The following is a 17,259-nucleotide window of genomic DNA, read 5'->3' on the forward strand; positions in this document are numbered from 1 at the left end:
ATTGGCAGGTTGGGGGTTTGCCGAGGGATTATGTGCGTCTGTGAGCCGGAGTGGGGGAGTCTTAGGAAGATTGAGGGCGTTGTGCAAAAGCCAAAGCCAGTTGTTTATTTTACACTGCTCTGGGTAGCCCTTAGGGTGTAGCCTGAGAAGAAAGGACATTTGATTAGATAATCTTTGTGTGTTGAAAATTTTTCATTTTAATTGGGAAGGCCAAAAGCGGTATTTAAGATCTTTGCCCTGACATTCCTCCACTGCCCTATAGGAAGGCCTTTAGGATTAAATTTGCTTGCAAAATAGAAATGCTTAGAATCAGTTTCTTTTTGCATAGGGTACTTAAAAAAATCTCAGCTCCTCAAAGCCGTTTCTGTGGTGATAAAGGGAATTCAGAGAAGGCAAATGTTTTGTAAATCCTCACAGAATAGCTGCTTTGGAAATTCATAAGATGCCTGTGGGAACGCGTTTCTCTCGTGTGTATGGTGGTAAAATGGCAGTTAAACTGGAAACAATAAAGGACAGTGAAATTCAATATGCTGTATTCCGGCATTCAGCAGTGGGATATCGTGGCAGGACTGCAAGTACAGTACATCGTGTTGAAATGGGGAGAAAAGAACTTGACCCGTTAGTTATGAAAAGAAGTTGTGATGAAAGACACAGATGGGTTGCCAGAAGTTGCTGTCCAAAGATATTTAGGAGGAAGTGCGAATTTATTGCCTGAAAAAAAAAAAAGTTAAAAGCGCTGTAATTGTGCTGTTGAGAGATTTTGTGTGTTCCCTTTCAGCAAAACAGTAGGAAACTGCATTTGGAAATGTATACTTGTGTCCTAGAATATATTGTAAAAGTCTTCAAAACAGATGCATTGTAATAGCCTGGTAAGCAGGGCCTTGCTGTAAATTATGTACTTGTTTTGGAATATATGCTTGAGTAAAGTAAAATTATTGGCGATGTTTACTGCTCCAGAGGCTTTGTTCTCTTCATTGTCATATCATATTATGGGAAATCAGATGAGATGACAGGCTGTTAACTGGAGGGAAAACTAATTAGCATAATAACATGTCTTACTATAACACTATGGTTAAATCTGTGAGCACCCCAATTATAAGTAAAAGGGTGTATAATTTACTTGTATGAATGATGCAAGACTTTGTTTAAAAAAATCATACTAGAAATTGAGAACATGTGAGTATTTTGGATAAGTTGGAAACCCTTTATAGATCATAAGCAAAGTAATGAAGACTTGATTTTCCATTTTCTGTTAAAGTTTTATTATGTACTGGTACAAGCAGCATCAGTGTTAAAACATTTGACTGATCATGGAGTTTACTGAATTTCTTTTTGAACATTGGTTAATGAGCAGAAGATTGATGCAGATCTTTCATTCAGATTCAGTAGATGTTACAGCTAAAGCCTAGGAAGAATAAGAAAATAATGAAATGGACCTATTTTAGATTTGTTCAGTTAAGCAAATATGTGTTAAGAGCCTATTGTATAGGCTGTTTTGTGTGTTCCTATACAGAATGCTGTATAGGTGCAGCATTCTGTAATGTGGGATTTAAAGATTTACATCCCTCCCTGCCCCCAAAAGTTGAGTAGTTATCGATTGGAACTCTTAATTGGGAGGGATTTTGGACCACAAAATAATCTCTAGGGTGCCATTCAATTCTCAGATTATATAATTGTGTTGGAAGGGAAGTAATTTGTTAGTTCCCGGAGAACTTTTGTGTTCTCAGTAGTAGTGCTAGAAACTGGAAGTATTAACTGCCACACTTGTGGGAATGTGAAATTCAAACTCAATAGGACATTCAACCCAATTTTATTTTTTAATGAGCACTAATGGCTTTAATCAAGATAGAATAGGTTACAGAATACTATTAGCATTAATACAACAATAATGTAAGTATGAATAGGACCCTGATTTATAAATTTAGTTAACCAATGTCAGGAAACCTACTTACAATGTAAAGAAAAAGAGATGGAAAGTATTAGCAGATAACAGACCATGAGTCAAACCTTCTAACATTCCATTTTTCCAGCCCCAGAAAATTTTATTTATAGGCCAGCAGTGATAGCAGCTGAAATACTGATCCAGGTTAGGGTGTGTGAACATATCCAGCAAGTTTACTGAGCAAGTTTTTTGAGCACTCACCAAGTGTCAGGTTCTGTGATACAGTTAAAAGGAGACAGACAGTGAGGGAGCTTAGAGGCTAGTGGGACAGACTAAACAACATGATGAAAATGAGTTCCCTTTCCTTTAAACCTCTGGCTGCTTTTACTGTTGATAAGCAAGCATCAACAGCAGGAAAATCCCCCTCCTTAGACGTTTTACTAATTATGGTGACACATTTTGATAAATTAATATCTTTAGGTTGGGGCAATTCTGATAACTAACATTTCTTACAGTGCTTTGAACCTGATGTACTGTGGACAATCTCTTGCCCAACCTCTGTTTTAACCACTTGGTGCCCGGAACACTTGCTTTTACTCTGTGAGCTGCTGGGCCTGACAGGCCCCGGAGCATGTGGCCTCCCAGCCAATCATGTGCTTACAAAGAGTCAGTTATATTTATCCCTATATCTGTTTATGTTCGTTGTACTTGTTATTGTAGTTATGCAGTGTAATTAAATATGACGTCAGCTGGTGAAATTTGAGTTCAAAAAGAATGGTTTTGTGAGAAGTATTTCAAATGCTTTGGAATGGTTTTGTGAAAAGTATTTCAAATGCTTTGGAATAATTTCAAGTCACTAAAAAAAACTGCTGCTCAATTAATATGGATTAGTATACTGAAAAAGATGGAGAGGGAGGGAGTGTTAAAAGTCTAGAAGGACTCTGCACATAGATAACTTCATGAATGTTTTCAGGTTTTTCTTTTTTTTTAAAATATTTATTTATTTATTTGGTTGCGTCGGGTCTTAGTTGCGGCAGGTGGGCTCCTTAGTTGTGGCATGTGAATTCTTAGTCATGGCATGCATGTGGGATCTAGTTCCTGGACCAGGAATCGAACCCGGGCCCCCTGCATTGGGAGTGCGGAGTCTTAACCACTGTGCCACGAGGGAAGTACCAGGTTTTTTTTTCTTTGTAGAAACTAAGTTGGGTGATATGACATTCATCTTTGTCATGTTATTCACCTTGGGCCTTCCTAAAGCACTTCCGGTGAAATTTTCCCTCTTCCCCCATTCCTTTCCTTCTTTGGAGCCTCCGTGCTTACAGAAAGTGAGAGATACTAGGGGTGGGATTGCTTGTACTCTGTGTGCCCTCCCTGGACTGGGAGTAGGGGAGTGTAACACACGCATTTTAGACAGTTGGAGTATATAGCAATGTGCAGTACTCTTAGAAGGGCTGGTGATACTGACTATACATTGGATGGCATCACAGTGCCTGGGAAAGTTGAAGTTGCTCCTAAGGGGTCTGTGTTTACTGAGGGAGAAAAGTGAGTACTGATAGGATCATCTCAGATTTCCCTGTGCATTAAAACTGTTTTTAAAAGGAAAGGACAAAACTGTCCTTAAAGGTCTTAGTTTTGCTTGTTGAGCTTTTCCATCAGGAGCCCTGCATCTCATGGGGCTCCTGGTTCTCATTTTCTCAGATCCTTGAGCTCACTAGGTTGGATGAGAAGATGATTGATGCTGAAGATCCTCAGTGAGTGGAGTCTCTGGTGGCCTGAGTGTCAGTAAAAATGCCCCAGGAGTAAAAAAAAAAAAAAAATGCCCCAGAGGAGCAGGTGGAAGGGCGTCCCTGCCGACTATACCTTCCCCCGGGCTCAAGAGTGGGGAGTAAGGCTCAGGTGGCAATCCCAGGGGCGAAAACCATGATGAAGGGCTTCTAGTGGATCCCAGGCTGGTTGGGGAGTCATTTTTCAGCATATCTTGGTCGTGTACAGTATTACATTGCTCTAGGATCACCATGTGTGCATGGATCCAGTCATCTGACTGGACATTTCTGATCCTCATTTCTTTAACCTTTTCTGAGGCATTGTGTGCGTGCGTGCGCACGCGCACACACACACACACACACACCCCTTTCCCTTGTGTCTGCCTAATAAATACGGGTTAGTCAGATGTTTTTCCCATTACCTCCTTTTCTACCTACTTCCCAAGATGTGAATTCTGGTCTGAAATTGTACTGCAATCTTCATTCTTCTTTTCCCCTCCTTGCTCTAATCTTTTGCTTTTGGGTGATTCTCATTTCTCAATAAACAGAGTGTTATGTATATACTGGGTGTGAAGCAGTCTATATTCTTTTTCATAAAATAGTACAAAAAGGAAGGGCTCTTGTTCAAGAATGCATTTGTTTATTCATTCCTTCAGCACACTTTTTTCTTATTTGGCTGCACGCCTTCCGGGGTCTTAGTTCCCCAACCAGGGATGGAACCCGTGCCGCCTGCAGTGGAAGCGTGGTGTCCTAACCACTGAACTGCCAGGGAAGTCCCTCCACTGTACTATTTTAGCCTAACCCATTATTGCCTCTTGCCTGGATTATTGCTTTATCTTCCTAACTTGTCTCCCTCCTTCTGCCCTTACCCCTCTAGTCTTCACTACTACAGCTGGTGGAGTGATTCTTCTGACACAGAAGTCAGGTCATGTCACTCCTCTGCTCTAGTGGTGTTCTGTCTCAGTAAATCCAAAGTCTTAACCATGATCTTCAGCACTCTGGATGGTCTGGTCCCCTGCCATAGCTCTGACCTCATCTCTCACCACTCTCCCTCTTACTCATCCATCTCTTCCAGCCCACTGGCTTCTGTGCTGTTTCTCCCCCATATTATCTGCATGGCTCGCTCCTTCACTTGAGGTCTTTGTTTAATTTTCACCTTATCAGACAGGTCTTTAATGATCACCGTGTATAAGATAACACCAGTCCATTGTGCATCTCTTATGCTTTTTTTCTTGGCAGCACATGTCACCATCAAGACATACTATGTATTCATCTATATATTGCCTGTTTCCTCTCAGGTGAATGCAAGCTAGTCCCTGAGGATAGGAATTTTTATCTCTTTTGTGTGTTTTATTCACTTCTGTGTCCTCAGTGCTTAGAACAGTAGTAGATGCTCAATATTATTTGTTGACTGTGTGAATGAATGAATGAACACATAGTCCCTACTTTCAGGAAGCTTGCAGTCTAGTGGAGGAACTGAAAATAACCAAAATATACTGAATGCTAGTGTCTCCCAATAATGTGTTGGTATATAGGTTTCAGAGAAGTCTCCCAGTTCTTTTCTTATTTCCAGTCTTAGTGACAGGGTGTCTGATAATCTTGAGTATCAGCCCATCGAAAGTATGTGTGTATTTGGTTGTAAATACTTTCAGAATCTTATTGGATTGTCCCATCATAGGACATTTAGGATTTCTTTCAGATGCTGAACTTGAGAGTCTGTGCCATCTCACAGGATTTGTGTTGGCTAATTGATATAATGTACTGATCCCCAACCCTAGTGGTGCAGTACCTGAGGGAAAAGGATTTTCATTTTGCTCATAGCCTGGAACCTTTTATTAATAAGTAAATAAATGCACCAACAGACTACAGTCAAGTAGTAGATACTGTTTTAATGACTTGTTGGTAGTGGTTCAGAGTCAACAGTGTATGTCAAATCTGGATTCTAAAGTTTAGTAAATATTAAAGTAATTAAATTGAAGATGAAGGTTGCTAGGGATGCTCATAAAATTTTCCTGTCATTATTGCTTTGTTGTTTACGTAGGTCAGAGTAAAAGAAACACAATGTAAAGTTTATGGGTGCTGAGTCTAAAGCATTTGATTGATGGTGGTTAACGGGAAACAGAACAAAGAAACCATCATAGGCAAAAAAGATAAGATGTTATGTGGTTAAAAGAAGAATAAAGAATTGAATTTGGAAATAAAGTTCAAACTTAAAATTTAGTAATAAAACATATGCACCTGAGTTTCTGAGTAAAATCCTCTCAACACCCAAGAAAACTTCTTGAATCCAGTTTGAGAATTTCTGCCTTAAAGTAACATGGGTGCTCGAGTGTTCACAATGTTTTTCCCAGCCTTCTTGAAGCCTTTGCTTCCTCACCCTTTGAATAAGGAAAAGTGTTTATTCTTATATTCATGCATTCGTTTACTCATTTGTTCTACAGACTTTTATTGAGTGCCTACTTCCAGGTTGGACACTGTTCTGGGGACACAGTGATGAACAAGGCGGAATGGAAGTCATTGCTTTTGTGAAGCATCTGATATAAATGCCAGGAGACAGTAAATGAGCAAAAATATCAGTGAACTTGATGATTTTAGGCAGTGGTGGGTGCTGAGCAGAAAGTAAGTGTAGGATGTGACTGAGATTGGGGTGGGGGGGAATTGGCAGATTTTGATTGGTTGGTCCCTGAAAGGCAAGGTAGAGGGAAGAGCAATTACAGAGGCCCCAAGTGGAGAATGAGCTTGGGAAGGAGGAAAAACTGGAAGCCAGCCAGTATAGCTGGAGATGTTAGAGAGGTGGGAGGGAACCAGATCCTGTGGGGCCTTGTCACCTTTCCAGTTTTCCTGGCTCTCCTTTACCCCGTCCTGCAAAGCCAGCCAGCAAACAAACCAGTAACATCCCGTGAAACCACCTTCTTTCCTTTGAATATGAGGTGTAAAATGAATAGGATGGTAAAAGAGTTTATGAGAAAAAGCTGTATTTAAGTAATGTCCAGGTGGAGATAAAATAAAGTACTGTAATCTTTTCAAGAGATAAGTCTGAAAGGACCCGAAGTAGAGACCCTAAAGTTTCTTTACACTCTTTTTAGGGTAGTTTACTCAGAAAGACTATCTTGAATAGGTAATATATATGCACACACTACAAAATTCAAAAGATACAAAGGATATGGAGTGAAAGGTAAATCTTCCCACCCGTCTTCTCTAGCCACCCCGTTTCTCACCCTCAATTCTTTCAGAGGTTGTGTGTGTGTGTGTGTGTGTGTGTGTGTAGCAGGCTGTTGCACACAAGTCAGGTAGTTAGCTTATAAAAGTTAGTACTGCAGTGCATTGCTAATAAAAGGTTGGAGGACGTTTTTTGTTTAATAGAACAAAGGCTTGCCAGTTTTTCCTAGAAATGTATTTGAACCCAGGCCACTCGAGTATGTATGACTTTTCAACACTTACCTAGTTTTATTGAGGGTTTGGTTACCTTAAGTGCCAGGGATTCTTTTAGAGTGGCGAACTGCTGGGAATGGAGTGGTTGTGTGTGTGCGCGCGTGTGTAGGTTCAGTTCTTGCGAGGCTGGGGATGTGTTGGCAGTGGGCTGTGTGTGTTACGGGGAAGCTACTTGCCTTCAAGCTACTGAAAAGCAGCTCAGCAGTCGTCCGAGTCAGACTGGGTTTGCTGATTTCTGAACTCTCATTGTTTAGACTACTCAGAGTTGATTAAGGCATAGTACCTTCCTTCTCAAGGTAATGTATGAGCCTAAATATGATATGATGCTGTTCACTTTAGCCATGTGCCTTTGTACCTAGCTGTGGAATGGGGAGCAGGTAGAATTCTGAGTGGAATTGTGGCTTTTCAGCTCCTCTTGAGACAGGCTGTGAGATAATAGAAAATATATATTGATCTCTGTCCCCGGTTCCTGGCATAGAGCTCCTAAAACCCTTGTAATTTCCTAAGTGACAAGAACTCTAGGAGTGTCCCTTATTCTAGTATTGGTCTTTGACCTCTGTTCCTGACACAGGGCTCCTGAAACTCTTGTAATTTCCTGGGTGATAGGAGTGTCGTTTGTTCTGACGAGGCAACTCTGGGTGGGCACCTGGATGGCTCCTGGATGAGGACTGGTCACTGGAAAGACCAAGCTATGATTAGAAGCTTGGAATTTTCAGCCCTGCCCCCCATTCTCTTGAGAAGGGAGATAAGCTGAAAATGGAGTTAGTGATTGATCATGCCTGTGTAATGAAGCCTCTGTGGGGTTCGGTGAACTTCCAGTGGGCAAACACATCCACACTGGGAGGGTGGTGTACCCAAACTCCATGGGAACAGAAGCTCCTGCACTTCAGGATCCTTCCTGACCTCACAGTATGTATCTCTTCATCTGGCTGTTCATCTATATCCTTTAATAAACTGGTAAAGGTAAGCAAGTGTTTCCCTGAGTTCTGTGAACCGCTCTGGCAAATTAATGGAACCCAAGGAGGGGGGTGGTTGGAACTGCCGATCTATAGGTGGTTGGTCAGAAGCACCTGGGCTTGTGACTGGCATCTGAAGGGGAAGAGGGACAGTCCTGTAGGACTGAGCCCTTAATCTGTGGGATCTTCAGGTAGACACTTTCTCCGGGTAGATAGTGACAAAATTGAGTTAAATTGTAGGACACCCAGCTGGTGTTGCAGAGACTTGCTTGGTGTGGAAAACCCCACACACATTTGGTAATCAGAAGTCTTAGAAGTCAAGCATTCTTTTTTTTTTTTTTTTTTGTCTGTGTTGGGTCTTTGTTGCTGCGCGCGGGCTTTCTTTAGTTGCTGCGCGCGGGGGCTACTCTTCACTGTGGTGCACGGGCTTCTCATTGCGGTGGCTTCTCTTGTTGCGGAGCACGGGCTCTAGGCGAGCGGGCTCAGTAGTTCTGGCTCGTGGGCTCTAGAGCACAGGCTCAGTAGTTGTGGCGCATGGGCTTGGTTGCTCCGCAGCATGTGGGTTCTTCCCGGGCTAGGGCTCAAACCCGTGTGCCCTGCATTGGCAGGCGGATTCTTAACCTCTGTGCCACCAAGGAAGTCCCAGAAGTCAAGCATTCTGTGTGAGTAGTAAAGGAGACTCCCAGGGAAGAAACACACAGCAGGGAAGAACTAGGTTTTTCCCTACTCAAGAAGGAAGAAAACTGGATTTTTTTCCTTCTCACAGACCATGCCTTAAACTTCTTTTCTCTCTCTTCCTAACACTCCCCACAAAGTGCCAACCCAGAGCTGGGTATGGGAGGACTTGACAGAAAAAGGTCATCACAGTGTAACCTCCCGATTTAATTTGAAATAAAAACAAATTACTGAATGATACACCCATATTCAAATGTAAGCACCGAAAGTATTGCAAAGCAAACATAAGTGGGTTTTTTCCTCTTTTTTTTGACATCTCATCATTTATTTATTTTATTTTATTTTTTAATTTATATTTTTGTTTATTATTATTATTTTTTGGCTGTGTTGGGTCTTCGTTGTTGCACGCGGGCTTTCTCTAGTTGCAGAGAGCGGGGGCTACTCTTTGTTGCGGAGCACGGGCTGTAGGTGTGCAGGCTTCAGTAGTTGTGGCTCACTGGCTCTAGAGCGCAGGCTCAGTAGTTGTGGCGCATGGGCTTAGTTGCTCCGCGGCATGTGGGATCTTCCCAGACCAGGGCTCAAACCCGTGTCCCCTGCATTGGCAGGCGGATTCTTAACCACTGCGCCACCAGGGAAGCCCTTACATCTTAGTTATTTATTTATTTTTTATTTTACTTTATTTTATTTATTTATTTATTTATTTATGGCTGTGTTGGGTCTTCGTTTCTGTGCGAGGGCTCTCCCCAGTTGCGGCAAGTGGGAGCCACTCCTCACCGCGGTGCGCGGGCCTCTCACTATCGCGGCCTCTCTTGTTGCGGAGCACAGGCTCCAGACGCGCAGGCTCAGCAATCGTGGCTCACGGGCCCAGTTGCTCCGCGGCACGTGGGATCTTCCCAGACCAGGGCTCGAACCCGTGTCCCCCGCATCGGCAGGCAGATTCTCAACCACTGCGCCGCCAGGGAAGCCCTCTTATTTTTTAAATTGTGTTGTTCTGCTGCTGCTGTCTTAGTGTAACCAGATTCCCAGAAACAGTCCACTTTTGGTTACGTATCTGAGGCAGGGTAAGAGCGTGGTTTTTGTGTGCTTTGTCCAAATATACTTTAAAAAATTGCTAAGCAGTGTAGGATGCTTTTTAACTCCTTTTAGAATGGAAAATTAGTAACTCAATTGTCATAAAACATTATCTTATGGGGAGGGTGGGAGGGAGGGAGATGCAGGAGGGAGGAGATGTGGGGACATATGTATATGTATAACTGATTCACTTTGTTATAAAGCAGAAACTGACACACCATTGTAAAGCAATTATACTCTAATAAAGATGTTAAAAAAAAAAAGCATTATCGTATGTTGTGGTAAGTATTTTGTGAGCACTTCCAAAAGGAGATAAAGACAGTGAATTTCTACTCCATATTAAAAAATTATTACAAAAAGAATAAAAATTTAAAGCAAGTAGAAACAGAATGTTATAAAGAGAAGAAGAGTAATATAAACAAAAAAAAAATGATCCCTTAGGTAGTCTTTCTTTGTATACAGTTAGTTGATCTCTTTGTTCATGAAAGAGTAAAGTCCTTTTAAAGAACTGCCTGGAAAATCTTTTCTTTGAGTCTGTTATTTAACACTTTTCTCATTTGCTTTATGAGAGCAGCTTAGCAGTGATGAACAGAAATGGATATGAACTTAGACATACAGTGCTTCTACTTCTATAAGAAGGAGGAAGGATGATGATTTTTCTTTGAATATTTAAGAATCCTAGTAAAATATGCTATAAGAAAAGTTATATGCTTTTATAAAAGACTTTTTATAGTGAGTAACATGAGCTAATATATTTTAAGTAGTGGGAACTTTTGATTATTTAATTTTTCATTTTCTTCTTTGCAGAAATGACTCGTTTACTAGACTTATATTCAGTCATCATTTACTGAGTGTGCTGAGCCCTGACTCAGGGTTTTTACACCTATCACTGCAATGCTTATTTCTTCCCAGTAGGTTTTGTAGTTTGGGTAGACTGCCTTTAATAATTATAAGACAAGGGACTTCCCTGGTGGTCCAGTGGCTAAGACTCCACGCTCCCAATGCAGGGGGCCCGGGTTTGATCCCTGGTCAGGGAATTAGATCCCGAATGCCGCAACGAAGATCCCAGGTGCTGTAATTAAGAGCCGGTACAGCCAAAAATAAATAAATAAATAAATAAATAAATAAATAAATAAATAATTAAATAAATAAAATAATAAGACGAAACCTTTAGATTTCATTGGTAAAATGAGTTAGGAAGTCTCTGTATGTAATAACTATATTTCTGTGGTATTTTCATGGGTTTGACACTGTTTAATAAGGAGCTAGCTTGGTATCATCCTTCAGCCGGGCACTCTGAGTGACTTTTTCTTTCAAAAAAGAATTTTTTTTTTAGTACAAAAGTAATTGTATCTATAAAGAATACTTCAAATTGAGGGGTCTAAGGTGTGTAGAATACAGAATCCGAGCTCTTGAGGCACTTTAAACTTTTGCAAGATGCAGTTTAGAGTATAAAATGTAAAATAGAAAAGTGATGGAGAGGAATTTGAAGGAGTCTGTGAAGATGAGGTGGAATATTAGGGACAATTTTATGGGGTTTGTGGCACCACACCTAAATGTCTTGGTTGGATTTGAGTAGCTGACAATATTCCAGGTGGGAGACATTGGGCCAGGTAGGCCATGGAAAGTCAGAGGCCTGGATATATAGCCCTTGAAAGCCTGTTTGTCCTAAAGTGTTGTGAGGACCACAGATTGTTGGCTCATGGCTGTGTTTGGGCTGCAAGATGATTAAAGAATTTTTAAAAATTAGTAGCCAACATACTAATATTGAAGATTTTCAAGTAAGAAATCTGGTCTTTAGGTTTTTCTTGGAAAACCAGAAGATCCGGCAGCACTGGGCTAGCATTCCTATGTGAAGACTATGGCCAGAGCTGAGTGGTGGCTGCTCTTTGGACTCTCCGCCCCCTTCAGTTGGCCAACAGCCCTTATCCCATTCCCTGTGGTCTCTGTGATACCAGGGCCCAGGGTCAGCTGCCATTTATTGTGGTGGCTGAGATGTTCTTGCCTTCTGAAAGTAGAGTTAAGAGGAAGGTCAAATATTTCTCCTACCCTTGTAAATTTCTCTCAAAAGTGGGAAGATGAAAGATAAAAAAGGCTACATGTTTCAAGAAAAATGGGAGAGTGCTGATTTCTTTGTGGAGATGAAAATATTCTTACCTCTTTGCTTTGGAAACATGATGTGTCTCTGTCAGAATAATCTGATGGACTTCACACACTCATACCCTGCCCAGGCCCCATACGGTGGCATTTGAGTTTTGGTGTCTGTGGTGGTGAAGAGCTTGGGCCCTGGAGTCAGTCAGGGAGGGAGCCCTGGCTCTTACATTCACTAGTCTGTGATCTTGAACAAATTACTTTACATCTCTACACGTCATTTTCTCCCGTGTAATAATAGTACCTTCCTATTTCATTGTAGTGTGGGAAGATGAAGTGAAATTATTTATTATATAGAACACTTAGTCCAGGGGCTGGCACAAGTTAATATTCAGTGTCAGCTATGTAAATATAAAACCAAGAAAAAGGCAATTTCTACTTCTAACTTGGGGTTGTAGTAAATTGTGGTAAGAAGATGGTTTGGGGAATTTCTGAACCTCAGTTGTTTGTATTTGTTTGTTAATTTAGCTAGTGCTTCTTGAGCTGTAGGCACTGTTCTGTGTTCAGTGAACAAGGCCCTGACCTTCACGTTGTTTACAGTCTGGCAGTGGAGATAGATAAGCCAGCAATTGCAGTATAGTGCGATATTTGGAGTAGATCTTACAGTAGTTCAGTGATCCTCTGGTTTCATCTTTTGTGGCAATTTTAGTGTTAGAAAAGGTACCAGACAGGGCAGACAGAGTACTTGGTGATGGTGAGCCCTGTTCATAGGAGCATGGCACTGTAAGTGGTCCACCATCTTTCCTTCTTCCCTTCAATCATCGTTTATGGAGCAGCTACCATTGATTAGGCAGAAAAAAGGGAAAGAGAAGCCTTTCTCTGGGTAAAGAAAGCTCCTATCCTCTGCCTGCCTCCCTGCTCTGCCCCCAGTCTGTGCTGGGAGAAAGAGAAGTTAAGAGGGACCAACCCAACCAATGTCTGGCGGGGGGGGGGAAGATACTTTTCCTCCTCATCCCCACGGACTTGAAAACAAAAAGCTCAACAGAGAACCCTACCAATTTTGAACTTTGGAGCCGCCGCTGGAACCAGGAAAATACTTCAAAATTTAACTTATTTTTTATTTCATGATATTAATACGATGTACCATTAAAAATTAGTACTAGGGCTTCCCTGGTGGCGCAGTGGTTGGGAGTCTGCCTGCCAGTGCAGGGGACACGGGTTTGAGCCCTGGTCTGGGAAGATCCCACATGCCGCGGAGCAACTAGGCCCGTGAGCCACAACTACTGAGCCTGCGCGTCTGGAGCCTGTGCTCTGCAACGAGAGAGGCCGCGACACTGAGAGGCCCGCGCACCGCGATGAAGAGTGGCCCCCGCATGCCGCAGCTGGAGGAAGCCCTCGCACAGAAACGAAGACCCAATGCAGCCAAAAATAAAATAATTAATTAATTAAAAGAAAAAAAAAAAACTTAAAAAAAAAAAAAAAATTAGTACTTTAGGGCTGCCCTGGTGGCGCAGTGGTTGGGAGTCTGCCTGCCAATGCAGGGGACACGGGTTCGAGCCCTGGTCTGGGAGGATCCCGCATGCCGCGGAGCAACTGGGCCCGTGAGCCACAACTACTGAGCCTGCGCGTCTGGAGCCTGTGCTCCGCAACAAGAGAGGCCGCGGCAGTGAGAGGCCCGCACACCACGATGAAGAGTGGCCCCCGCTTGCCTCAACTGGAGAGGGCCCTCGCACAGAAACGAAGACCCAACATAGCCATAAATAAATAAATAAATAAAAATTTTAAAAAAAATTAGTACTTTATTGCATGTCTAAGAAATAATTTTAAATGCATGAAAGAAAACCAGTGTGACAACTTATATTTATTTAAAATAATCCCTGTGGATTGCTTTGCTTTTATAATTAAACTTTGTTTTGTTTTTTTTTTTAAGTAGAAATATAGTGCTGTGGGAGAAAGAAGAAGGGAGATGAATTCTTCTTGGGTTTGAGAAGGTGTGTGGCTTGGAAGGACTTGGCAGAGGACTTGATCAGGAGACTTGGGGGAGAGTATGCTGTGGTCAGACTGAGCAGAAGAGGCCAAGGGCAGTTGAGGCAATGGCATACACTGGAGAGCCTCTGGAGAAGAGTTTGGGGCTATGGTGCAGGGCTTTGGAGTGTACTGAATGATTGATTTTTCTGGCAGAAAATCAGAGAGCATAGAATAATGTTTCTGGAGTCGTTCTGTGAATAACTTTGGAAGTGGGTGTGTCTCTGGAGAGAGGGGTAAGTGTTTATTATTTCTAGGGTCTCTGGCCCACTCTTCCTTCCTCAGAGCATTCTCTGCTTTTTGGAGAAAGCCCCTCTTGGAGAGGAAGAAGAGCCCACTTACCACCCCAGAAACCAAATGGGCTGGTGTGCTAGCTCCCTTCTCTGATGGGCCTGTGTGGGTACAGGATTCAGGCTCCACTAGTTGGTTACTCAGTGCTTGGAGGCTGGGTTCTGAGGAGGCTGCTGGAGGGCGAGTGGAGGGCAATGGCTATATGGTGACCAGATGTCTGTTGTAGACCCAGGCCGTGCCTCTTGCTGCCAGCCCTGGAGTGCCCGTGGTGTGGGCCCATCTTCCAAGCCTAGCCCTATAGTCCCTGCCACTCCAATTTTCTGAGCCTTTGATGTTTCTTCCACTACATTCTTTTTGGCTACAGACAGCCAGACTTGGTTTCTGTTCTAGCAACCCAAGAACCCTGTCTAATATACCCCCTGGGTCGTTTCGTAAGGTAACCGCCTTACTAATCCAGTGTACCAGACAGATATCTGTGTCTTGAGTCAGAATTTTCATTTATTTATTTTTCTGGGAGAGCTTATTCGTTTTATTTATGGAGCAGACTTTAACATTGCCCCTCTCTTTTTTGTGGTAAAAAGTTTTTCATGCTAAAGTTTGTAAAATTTATTTTAAGTGGCCAAAAAATAATCCAGTCAAATTAGAGCAAATGTAACTAACACTGACCTGAACTGATATTTTTATGAAGCGCTTACCAGCATCATACCCTCCTACCCTTTTTTTTTTTTTTTTGATGATTTGTATGTTTGTGTGTTTTATTATATATTAGTCTCTTAAATCAAACAGAAAACAAAAAGTGGAGCTACAAACCAAAGTTAAAATAGTACTAGCTTTTCTCATCGCCCGTCTGTCTACTTTTACGAGAGGTCTTTATTTCTTCATGAGGCTTTGAGTTACTGTCCAGGGTCCTTGACTCCAACCTGAAGAACTCCCTGTGGCAGGCAGGTCTGGTGGTTAAGAACTCTCTCAACTCTTGATTAACTGGGAATGTCTTGATTTCTCCCTCATTTTCGAAGGAAAGTTTTGCTAGATATAGGATTCTTGGTTGACGGTTTCTTTCCTTCAACACTTCAAGTACATTGAGCCATGCCATCTGGCCTCTGAGGCTGCTGATGAGAAATCTGCTCATGACCTTCCTGGGAAATCTTCTCTCAGTTTCATAGACTTTCATAATGTACCTTATCGTGTCTTATGCAACAGAACATTTTGTATAGTATCATGAAGTCAGTTAAGTTGTAACATTATTTTGAGACCAGAATTTAAGGAAAAGGAATTGAATATTTCAAGTGTAGACATTATGAGGTCTTTAAAATTATTACACATTTTCAAACTAGAAATAAAAAGGCCACTGAAGTATCCTACAGATTTTAATTTATAACAAAGTGAATACCAATATCTAGTAACACACGTAAAGAAAAATTTCTTTGGGATGCTTTTTCCTAAGTGTAAAGGGGCCTTGAACTCAAAAAGTGAGAAAACCACTGTGGCTTATCCCCAGCTGTGATGGGTCCATTTCTTGCTCTGACCTCAGAGTGCACCACTGTGATGTACTTCACAAAGCCCTATAAAAGAGACAGCTGGGCCCAGGTTTTTGGTCCTTAGAGCCCAGGAAGCTGCTTTTGGTGACCTGACGGCCTTGGACCTACAGTTAGCTTGTTTTTTCCTTGTTTCTGCCATTTTGTTGATTTTTTTTTCTCTTTTCTCTACTCTTTTTTATTTTTCTCATTTTTCTTTCTACAGTTAGCATAGTCAGTATTGTTGGTATAGTTAGCATAGTTGGTATAGTTAATACTTGATTAGCATAGTTAGTGTAGTTAGTACTAGTTAGCGCTGTTGGTACAGTTAGCGTAGTTAGCGTTGTTAGTAGAGATAGCATACTTAGCACTGTTAGTACAGTTAGCATTGTTAGTTAGCATAGTTAGCATTGCTAGGTAGTGCTGTCAGTCAGTGTAGTTAGCAGATCACCATGATGCAGGGCCTCACAGCCAACTCTGCTGACAAGGAGGTTCATATTGATGACTTCGAGATCCTCCGCACCATTGGTGAAGGCACCTTCGGTAAAGTGAAGTTGGCCCGGCACATTCTGACTGGGACACAGGTGGCTGTCAAGGTCATTAAGAAAAGGCGTCAGAACTTCTCAAGTGTCCAGGCACTTTTCCGGGAAGTGTGCAGTGTGAAGGCTCTGAATCACCCCAATATTGTAAAACTGCTGGGGGTGATTGACACGGAGGAGACAGTTTTTCTGGTGATGGAGTACCTCAGTGGGGGGGACATGTACCGCTATTTGAAGATCCATGGCCGTATGACAGAGGCGGAGGCCCGAGGCCCATTCCAGCAGCTGGTCTCCGCCCTGCAGCACTGCCACCAGAGGGGCATCGTGCACCGGGACCTGAAGCCACTGAACCTCCTCTTTCATTCCAACATGAATGTCAGACTTACAGACTTTGGCCTCAGCAACAAGTGTGATGACACTGGCCAACTGGACACGATTTGCGGCACACCCCCTTATGCTGCCCCGGAACTCCTCCTGGGGCAGAGCTACAGCGGCCCTGCAGTGGACGTGTGGAGCCTGGGAGTAGTGCTCTACACCATGGTAACTGGGTCCCGGCCCTTTGTGGGAAAAGACTTCCAGGAGCTGCGGAAGCAAATCCTACAAGGGCAATACCTCATCCCACCTTATCTGTCTTTGGAGATAAGGGATCTATTACAAAAAATGATTGCCCTCAACCCCAGTGACAGAGGCACCTTACCTGACCTCATGAGGCATCCATGGGTGAACATGGGCCAGAAGGAGCCACTCCAGCCACCCTGTGAAGAGGACCTGGAGGTGACAATGGTGAGGACTCCGGGCTTGACTTGCGACCAGATCCAGGACACTGGAACAGGCAGTGTGAGCTCCAAGAAACCCAAGGTGGGGGTCTCCATCATAACTGTGAAGCCCTTCTGTTCCGGGGACCTCAGTGGCAGTGAACTTGAGCCTTCTCCAAGCCCTGTGGTGTCCTCCCTGAAAACCAGGTGGCTCTACCAGGGAGAAAATGTGCAGCTGCAGGAAGACCAGCAGGCAGGGCAGAAG

The 17,259-nt window shown here is 42.7% G+C and overlaps 1 protein-coding gene across 1 annotated transcript in view; it reads left to right on the plus strand.

The window, feature by feature from the left end:
• The window catches only part of NUDT3 (nudix hydrolase 3), a 126,198-nt gene that overhangs the window by 853 nt on the left and 108,086 nt on the right, over positions 1 to 17,259 (plus strand). The window lies entirely within an intron of this gene.

The sequence above is a fragment of the Balaenoptera musculus genome, chromosome 11, assembly GCF_009873245.2.
Source record: "Balaenoptera musculus isolate JJ_BM4_2016_0621 chromosome 11, mBalMus1.pri.v3, whole genome shotgun sequence".
NCBI lineage: Eukaryota > Metazoa > Chordata > Mammalia > Artiodactyla > Balaenopteridae > Balaenoptera > Balaenoptera musculus.